Consider the following 9669-nt stretch of genomic DNA (forward strand, 5'->3'; position numbering starts at 1 on the left):
AGGCAGGATTCGAACCTGTAACCGTAGCGGTCGCTCGGCTCCAGACTGCAGCGCCTAGAACCGCACGGCCACTCCGGCCGGCATCTGGTCCTGGGCACGCCTTACTATCCACTACTTCATTTCGGAATCTCTGCCTGACCATGAGATAATCTAACTGAAATCTTCACATGTCCCCCATTTCCAAGTATATCTCCTGCTCTTGTGGTTCTTGAACAGAGTATTCACTATTAAGAGCTGAAATTTTTGCAGAACTCAATTGGTCTTTCTCCTCTCTCATTCCTAGTACCAAACCCATATTCTCTCGCAATCTCGCAACCTTTTCTTCTACTCCTTGCCCCACAACCGCATTGCAATCTTCTCTTCTCCCTTTACATACTGAATACTCAAAGACTTTCCCTATTTCTTCATCTTCGGCATTCGACGTCGGCATGTACACTTCAACTGTTTTCATCAATGTTGGTTTGCTGTAGATTCTGATGAGAGCAACATATCATTGAACTGTTCGCACTAAATCGTTCTCTTCCCTACATTCCTGTTCATAACGAGTCCTATTCCAGTTATACCATTTTCTGCTGTTGTTGACATGACTATAGAATAATCGTTTGACCGGAAATCCTTGTCTTCTTTGCATTTGACTTCACTGACCGCCACTGTATCTAGACTGAGACTTAGCATTTCCCTTTTCAGATTTTCTAGCTTCCCTGCCACGTTCACGCTTCTGACATTCCACGCCCCGACTCATAGAACATTTTCCTCTCATTGGTTATTCAATCTTTTTCTCGTGGTCACCCTCGTTTTGGCAGTCCCCTCCTCGAGATCCGAATGGGACTAGTCAGGAATCTTTCTCCAATGGGGAAATCATCATGACACTCTTTTAATTACAGACCACACGTCCTGTGAATAAACATTATGTGTCTTTAATGCAGTGGTTTCCATTTCCTGCTGCACCCTCATACTGTTGATCATTGCTTATTCTTCCGCCTTTAGGGGCAGTTTCCCACCCTCTGAACGTCCATACGCTCCTACATCCTCATTGTCAAGGCCGTTGACAGAATCAGGGTGATATCTTTTCGGATGCCGAACGTCTTCGGTCGCCATTGCATGATGATTTTTCTAAAAATACAAGCAGTGGTGGGGTTCGAACCCGGGACCGAATACGTTTTAATTACTAACCAAAGGCTCTATCTGTGAACTATGGGTGAAACTCTTACTACTATGCTTCTTAATTTTCTATGTTACACCATATCGTGCCTTAAAGAATTAGCTGCTCATTCGACTTACCAGTGAAGCTCTTGAATGACGATGTTGTCAGTTGGCTCAATAACCGTGCGCCAGTCCCGACACAGTTCTACCCAAACCGTGACCTTTCTTCCAGCCTCGTCTACCATGTTTCTTCCAGCCTTTCTCTCCAGACTCCCAGGCGTGACTGTTTTTGTCGTCGCTGCTATCCCAGTCATCGCTGCGGTTTCCGTAGCTACCTGGTACGACCTCTTTGTATGCTACATCTACCACTTCCACCTTCTTTTCTGGATCCCAGTCGTCATCGATTTTACCGTCAGTCGGCCACTCTTTAGGCTCTGGTACTGGCAGTTCTACTGGAGCCTTTCCAATCCAATCTTTAGTGTCTGAAATCGGCTGACTGTAGACGTCCTCTTCAATTATTTCGACCGGCAACCCGTCACCTCCTGGAAACAGGACGGCAACGACGAGAACTGAAACAAAGACACACACAGCCTCAGTTTGAAACAAATTTGAGTGGCATGCACGAATGCTTTTAACTGCGTCCAGCCGGCAGCTGTGACCGAGCGGTTCTAGGCGCTTCAGTCCGGAACCGCGCTGTTGTTACGGTCGCAGGTTCGAATCCTGCCTCAGGCATGGATGTGTGTGATGTCCTTAGGTTAGTTAGGTTTAAGTAGTTCTAATTCATCGGTCCCCTAGAATTAGAACTACTTTAGCGCAGTGTGCTTAAGCTGCAGTATAAACAAGTAAGGGGGTTGGTGGCTAGGAGTCACTGACTGCAAGCACGGTTTACATTAGCTGCCAAGCCATGTCCGCTGTTTGTATTGCAGCTGTAGCCACACTGTACTAACGACGGCTCTACGTAGAATGCTATGAGTGTTCATCGCAGTATTGTCATGTTTTCATATCATGTGGCGATGCCAATCACGGCTAAAATTTTGGATAAGGAGACAGGTATGTCATTTGTCAGATGCTTCTTAGGTTATGTGTACCAACGCTACTAATTACATCGCTGTTACTTACCTCAATGTTCTTGCTCATAAATACAGACTTCCTTTCTTTTTTAGATCAATTTGACGATGATCGTAATGATCCTTACACGTAATTGGAATTAAATAAAGAAGACTGTTTTATATTCTATTAATATCAAACTTGTCTAGAACAAGAGAAGTTTGTCTTCACTCTGAGATGAACATTCGCGTTGAATGTCTTACAAAACTTAAATTTATGGATTTAATCTTGGTGAAATCTAATGGGACTTAACTGCTAAGGCCATCAGTCCCTAAGCTTACACACTACTTAACCTAAATTATTCTAAGGACAAACACACACACCCATGCCCAAGGGAGGACTCGAACCTCCGCCGGGACCAACCACATAGTCCATGACTGCAGCGCCTGAGACCGCTCGGCTAATCCCGCACGGCGGACTTAATCTTGAATCTTATGGCACACAGTAATATCCAGCCTTACGTGACCTCCCCTGACTACTTTTCTTGGTACATATCTGACAATACAAGTAGAATTCGTTTCCTTAATTATCGCTCTTGCCCATACAAATGATTAGGCATAGCTGTTCCTTCCAGAATGAATACCTCGTTATGAATACAACTTAATGAAAACAGTATCTTTAGCCTCTGCCCCTCACCCCCATAACATTCTGCTAAAAGTGTTTACATTTTTAGATATGTCATTTTTCCAAATTTCTTTACGACAACAAAGTAGTAGGGAGTAGGCAATAGGAGTGATTTAAAATGGAATGATCATATAAAGTTGATCGTCGGTAAAGCAGATACCAGACTGAGATTCATTGCAAGAATCGTAAGGAAATGCAATCCGAAAACAAAGGAAGCAGGTTACAGTACACTTGTTCGCACACTGCTTGAATATTGCTCACCAGTGTGGGATCCATACCAGATGGGGTTGATAGAAGAGTTAGAGAAGATCCAACGGAGAGCAGCGCGCTTCGTTACAGGATCATTTAGTAATCGCGAAAGCGTTACGGAGATGATAGATAAATTACAGTGGAAGACTTTGCAGGAGAGACGCTCAGTAGCTCGGTACAGGTTTTTGTTGAAGTTTCAAGAACATACCTTCACCGAGGAGTCTACCTATATCTCGCGAAGAGTCCCTGAGGATAAAAGAGAGATTGGAGCCCACACAGAGGCATGCCAATCCTTCTTTCCACGAACAATACGAGACTGAAATAGAAGGGAGTACCCTCCGCCACACACCGTTAGGTGGCTTGCGGAGTATGTATATAGATGTAGAAGAAGCATGAGACCACAAAGAGTGTCTAAAATGGCAAGATATTTTGGAAAATTACGAATTGTATTCAACAATTGGTTGTCTGAGGACTGGTAAACGTGGATTAGCTTGCAACTTGGTAGGCTTCACTCTAAGATGAACATCCGCTCTGAAGAAAGGGCCCCACTCACGGACTTGACCACAGTCGCTGCCAATAACAACACTGCACGCCTCGTTAGTGTACGCAGGTAGAACCGACTGCGCGCGGAAGTTAAGTAAGGCAAGACAGAAAGACGAAGCTCAGACACTAACAAAATGATATTACAAAGACTGCCTTTCCTGAACATAGGTTGATACGATTGGAAGAAATACCATTCCTCGCATTTGCTCTCTAGAGTAGCCTACAGACATTTGTACAAAATCATAGTGATATTTGCTAATTGAAACACATTGCTGAATGCTCACTTCGATTATATGTTATATAAAAAAAGAGACTGCCGAAGTTGCTAGAGTTCGTTGCTATTATAACTATTAAATGATACACGTACTTCTCAGTTTTCGTACAATTGATGTATGACGGGATGCTCAAAAATATTGCCTCCGAATTTTGTATGTGAAAACTGTTATAAATGAAACAACGTTATTAACGTTCTGCATCTTTATTGTTCATGTCTAGATATTAGCAGCTCCCCGCCGCTAGGAGGGCTCCGAGTGGTAGCTTGTACCATGGCGTGTGTAATGTAACTATATCGGTGCGTGTGAAACACCACGGTATAATCGAGTGTCGTATTTGATGAGTTCCTCCACCCATGCAGCACTCTCCCCTTCTGTAGGGCAGTGCCAGTCTGCACACGCGAGCCCTACGAGATCTGCAACAAATCCGACACCTTGGATTCAATATCGTCGATTATGCTCGATGAAGTCCCGATTTGGCCCCATCCGATTTTCATCTGTTACCAGAACTTAGAAGAACACCTTCGAGGACTTCACTTTGGTAGTGATAAAGAGGTGCTAACAGAGGTGATCTTGAGGCTCCGTCAACAAAATTAAACATTCTACGGTGACGCTATCAATAAACTGATCTCTTGTTGGGTGAAATGTGTTCGTCGCCAGGGTCACTACGTTGAGAAATAAATTAGTAAAGGTGAAGAAATTTGTTTTATTTTTTTATGCTACGAGAGCTATTCGGAAAGTAAGGAAATGGAAACCACAGTGAAAATCAAAACTGTTTTATTTGCAACAGTTAGCTACAGATTCCAGCTACTTATCTCCATAGTTTCCGATCCGACTTAGACGTTTGTTGTAGCGTTGTACCAACTTTCCAATACCCTCGTTATAGGAGGCAGCCGCCAGTGCTTTCCGCCAATTCTCTACGGTGCCCTACAGCTCGTTGTCTGTGCCACAGTGTTGTCTTCATAGCCTGCGGTTCATGTGAGCAGTGATTAAAATCAGAGGGAGGCAATTACGGGCTGTATTGTGGGTAATCAAACATTTCCAATTGAAAACGATGGAGTAGCATCTTCATCGCCCCTGCAGAAAGCGGCTGAGAACTGTCTTGAAGAAAAAACCGCACCACACTTATGTGATGTTGGCTGCGTAGCTCCAGGCGAAATTTCTCACCGGGCCCTCGTAATTGGCGGGATACACTATTTTTCTAGGTATCTTTATGTGCTCCCTGTGTGCTCAGAACTAAGAAGAACGACGTAACGCAATCGACGGGCGTACTAGAGACACTGTCCAACACACGTGTGCAAAACTTCATCGGATCTTCGCTGTGGTTTCCATTTCGCGATCGATCGTTCCTTTCTTTCCGAATAACCCTCGTATAAGAGCTTTTACACAAACAATTCGTAGACATTACTTTTTAGCACGCCCTAGTATTTCTCTCGATTGTAATTTCTTGGAAGTTATGCTAGCGTGGTATACACTAATGTAACAAATCATAATTTTTTTATTAAAACATCTTATTATTTAATTATTAATGTTGTTAAGCTTCTAGGCAAGTTAAAATTGGGAGGAGGCTGCCGGAAAGGTGTAGTGAGGGTAGGAGAAAGTAACAAGCTATGAACATTCCCCCATCCTGGTAGATTAGAATAAGGTACTATGATGCGGGCATCTCCTACTCGAAATCTGAAATAAATGGGTACCACTCATGGGTAGAGCTCACAAGCGACAAGTTACAAAGAAACCGAATTTTCGTTAACAAAAGTTTTGCTTCTGTCATCATTCTTAATTAGAACTGTTTACCATGAGTTTATGCATGTCACTATTATGCAATTGCACCACTTCCTGTCACAGAGAACTGTGGTTGCCACGTGACGCAGTCCCAGCACATTGGGAACTCGTCAAGTTGTGTTGAGAGTATTTACCACAGAGGCAGAGCGCTTACTGTTGCTGAAAGTTCGTCGGAGAGGCAGTGAAAGAATCAGTAGTTGTTCTACAATGTCGTGTTTTACTCTGATTGCAGTCTTGTAACTTTGGATGTAACAAAGCCATTTAATAATAGTGCAAGACATAAATGAGAAGACAACGACAAAGGTCGTTGTCTATATTATTTTCCCATTGGGAATTCCTAGTATTCAAGCTGTGCGTTTCCAAAGGTACGAAATTTATCACATCGTCCCTAGGATTGTCATGAACATACTTTTAGTGGCACCAAATGTTCTTCTGTAGTCATAGAAACATGTTGTGGACTCACCAATGGATATCAAGTAGTAGAAGCCGTGCATGCTGAAGCTTGTTGGGACTGAGCTGCCTCCACAATTCGTCTCCCTTTTTGTATAAGGGAAAGGGCCTGACGCATAGAGATGCCGTGCGGTTGCCACATCTCTTTGACGAACAGTGGTTATGTTCCTATACGTGCTGCAAAGATAAACTTTACAGGTTTTCGGAGCGTGTCACGACAGCTGTTTTACTTTTCGAACTACTTTCGTTTTTGCTAATTGTTTTCTGTTCGAGTGCAACGGAAACAATAGGCTATTTGCCCGTTGTCAGAAGTTGCATCATCTGAAATGTACCTCACACCCTTCGTTGAAAGAGCAACATGTATGTCAATAGTAAAAGTTAGACTTTTCGGCCCGCATCTCGTGGTCGTGCGGTAGCGTTCTCGCTTCCCACGCCCGGGTTCCCGGGTTCGATTCCCGGCGGGGTCAGGGATTTTCTCTGCCTCGTGATGGCTGGGTGTTGTGTGCTGTCCTTAGGTTAGTTAGGTTTAAGTAGTTCTAAGTTCTAGGGGACTGATGACCATAGATGTTAAGTCCCATAGTGCTCAGAGCCATTTGAACAGCCATTAGACTTTTCGAAATCCGAGTCACTAAGATTCTCTGAGGACTAAACAAATAATACATAGATTGCAGCAACAAACTTTAGAGAACTTCGTGGAAGGTTGTTTCTTTGCGAAAGCAGAATTAGATACGAGGGCTCGCGCAGAAATACATCACCTTGGAGGATAACGAGGAAACGTGACTACATGTGTAGGCTTCGTTTACACGTTGTACACTAATACGAAAGGAAACCTGTACACTCAAGAATATACACTCCTGGAAATGGAAAAAAGAACACATTGACACCGGTGTGTCAGACCCACCATACTTGCTCCGGACACTGCGAGAGGGCTGTACAAGCAATGATCACACGCACGGCACAGCGGACACACCAGGAACCGCGGTGTTGGCCGTCGAATGGCGCTAGCTGCGCAGCACTTGTGCACCGCCTCCGTCAGTGTCAGCCAGTTTGCCGTGGCATACAGAGCTCCATCGCAGTCTTTAACACTGGTAGCATGCCGCGACAGCGTGGACATGAACCGTATGTGCAGTTGACGGACTTTGAGCGAGGGCGTATAGTGGGCATGCGGGAGGCCGGGTGGACGTACCGCCGAATTGCTCAACACGTGGGGCGTGAGGTCTCCACAGTACATCGATGTTGTCGCCAGTGGTCGGCGGAAGGTGCACGTGCCCGTCGACCTGGGACCGGACCGCAGCGACGCACGGATGCACGCCAAGACCGTAGGATCCTACGCAGTGCCGTAGGGGACCGCACCGCCACTTCCCAGCAAATTTGGGACACTGTTGCTCCTGGGGTATCGGCGGGGACCATTCGCAACCGTCTCCATGAAGCTGGGCTACGGTCCCGCACACCGTTAGGCCGTCTTCCGCTCACGCCCCAACATCGTGCAGCCCGCCTCCAGTGGTGTCGCGACAGGCGTGAATGGAGGGACGAATGGAGACGTGTCGTCTTCAGCGATGAGAGTCACTTCTGCCTTGGTGCCAATGATGGTCGTATGCGTGTTTGGCGCCGCGCAGGTGAGCGCCACAATCAGGACTGCATACGACCGAGGCACACAGGGCCAACACCCGGCATCATGGTGTGGGGAGCGATCTCCTACACTGGCCGTACACCACTGGTGATCGTCGAGGGGACACTGAATGGTGCACGGTACATCCAAACCGTCATCGAACCCATCGTTCTACCATTCCTAGACCGGCAAGGGAACTTGCTGTTCCAACAGGACAATGCACGTCCGCATGTATCCCGTGCCACCCAACGTGCTCTAGAAGGTGTAAGTCAACTACCCTGGCCAGCAAGATCTCCGGATCTGTCCCCCATTGAGCATGTTTGGGACTGGATGAAGCGTCGTCTCACGCGGTCTGCACGTCCAGCACGAACGCTGGTCCAACTGAGGCGCCAGGCGGAAATGGCATGGCAAGCCGTTCCACAGGACTACATCCAGCATCTCTACGATCGTCTCCATGGGAGAATAGCAGCCTGCATTGCTGCGAAAGGTGGATATACACTGTACTAGTGCCGACATTGTGCATGCTCCGTTGCCTGTGTCTATGTGCCTGTGGTTCTGTCAGTGTGATCACGTGATGTATCTGACCCCAGGAATGTGTCAATAAAGTTTCCCCTTCCTGGGACAATGAATTCACGGTGTTCTTATTTCAATTTCCAGGAGTGTAATTGTTCTGGTACAAAACCAGCGACCCGTCGTGCAGAATGTTGTCTGATGCAAGCACTCCTAAAAGACCCTCTGCACTACTGCGTAAAACGCCTTGCTTCTTGTGCCCCACTGCTGCTAAAAGGGCAGTCTGAGGCTTCGGACACATTCTAAATTTGATTGCGACAACAGGATCCGAAATCTTGCATTGTACAATGTGTCCAACAAATAATCATAAACAGGGGAATTCGTTTTAATGACAAGGGTTCAAAATGTTCTTTGCGTTTTTGAAAAGCAAAAGAAAGATGAAGTATAAATAGGACCTTAATCTCATTTTTGAATTGTAGAAATGACCGTGGGGAGCTTGAGCAGCGACGAATAAGCAGATATTATCCTTACTGCTGGCAAAGCCGGCACCAGCAAAGCATACTGTCGTGAATATCATAACTTACTAAACAACGTTATCACCAAATCACAGAAGACTTGGCGTATCAACGATCATCAACGGGCAGGGAATCAATCTGCGGCCACCGACGAACGCATATTATCACAGCTTCACTCTTTATAAGGGATTTGTCATAAAATTTTAATTACTATCTTGAGTAACGTAATAAATTTTTGTATGTCTGTAGATACACGTGTACAGTCCTTATTTTCACTGAAAACTTGCCAGAGTGCAGTAGCACGCCGTTGGAATCGACAGACAAAAAATTTATTAACTAACTTTACATTTTTGAGGTAAAAAATGTTTATTGGACTGATGAAACGTAAATAGCTAGTTTCCAGAGTCCAGATGCTCATAGAAGAGAGAGGAACTAAAGTTCGGGTAGTAGCACAAAAGCAGAAATGGTGATCTGCCTTTTAAAGACGTTCCATTACAAAGAAAAACCCGGGAGTATTGCCCCCAGTATAATTGTAGCTTCACTGTAAAGATGAGTGATATAGATATTAATGTCAGTGACGACGAGAAACAATTGAAATCGCTAAAATTGAACAAAACTCTCAGGTCTGATGGAAACTGTATCAGATTCTACACAAAATTTGTGGTTTTTACAACCCCTCTTTTAACCATAATGTGTCATACATCCCTCAAACACAAAACCATTTCCAGTAGTTTGAAGAAAGAATACGTCAGACCAGTTTACAAGGAGGGTGGAAGGAGTGATCCATAGAACTACTGTTCACAACGTCGCAAGCCATGCGCCCCGTATGTATGTGGTCATTATTATCACATGACTAGCCTCCCCT

This window comes from Schistocerca serialis, chromosome 5 (assembly GCF_023864345.2).
Source record: "Schistocerca serialis cubense isolate TAMUIC-IGC-003099 chromosome 5, iqSchSeri2.2, whole genome shotgun sequence".
In the NCBI taxonomy this organism is placed as follows: Eukaryota; Metazoa; Arthropoda; class Insecta; order Orthoptera; family Acrididae; genus Schistocerca; species Schistocerca serialis.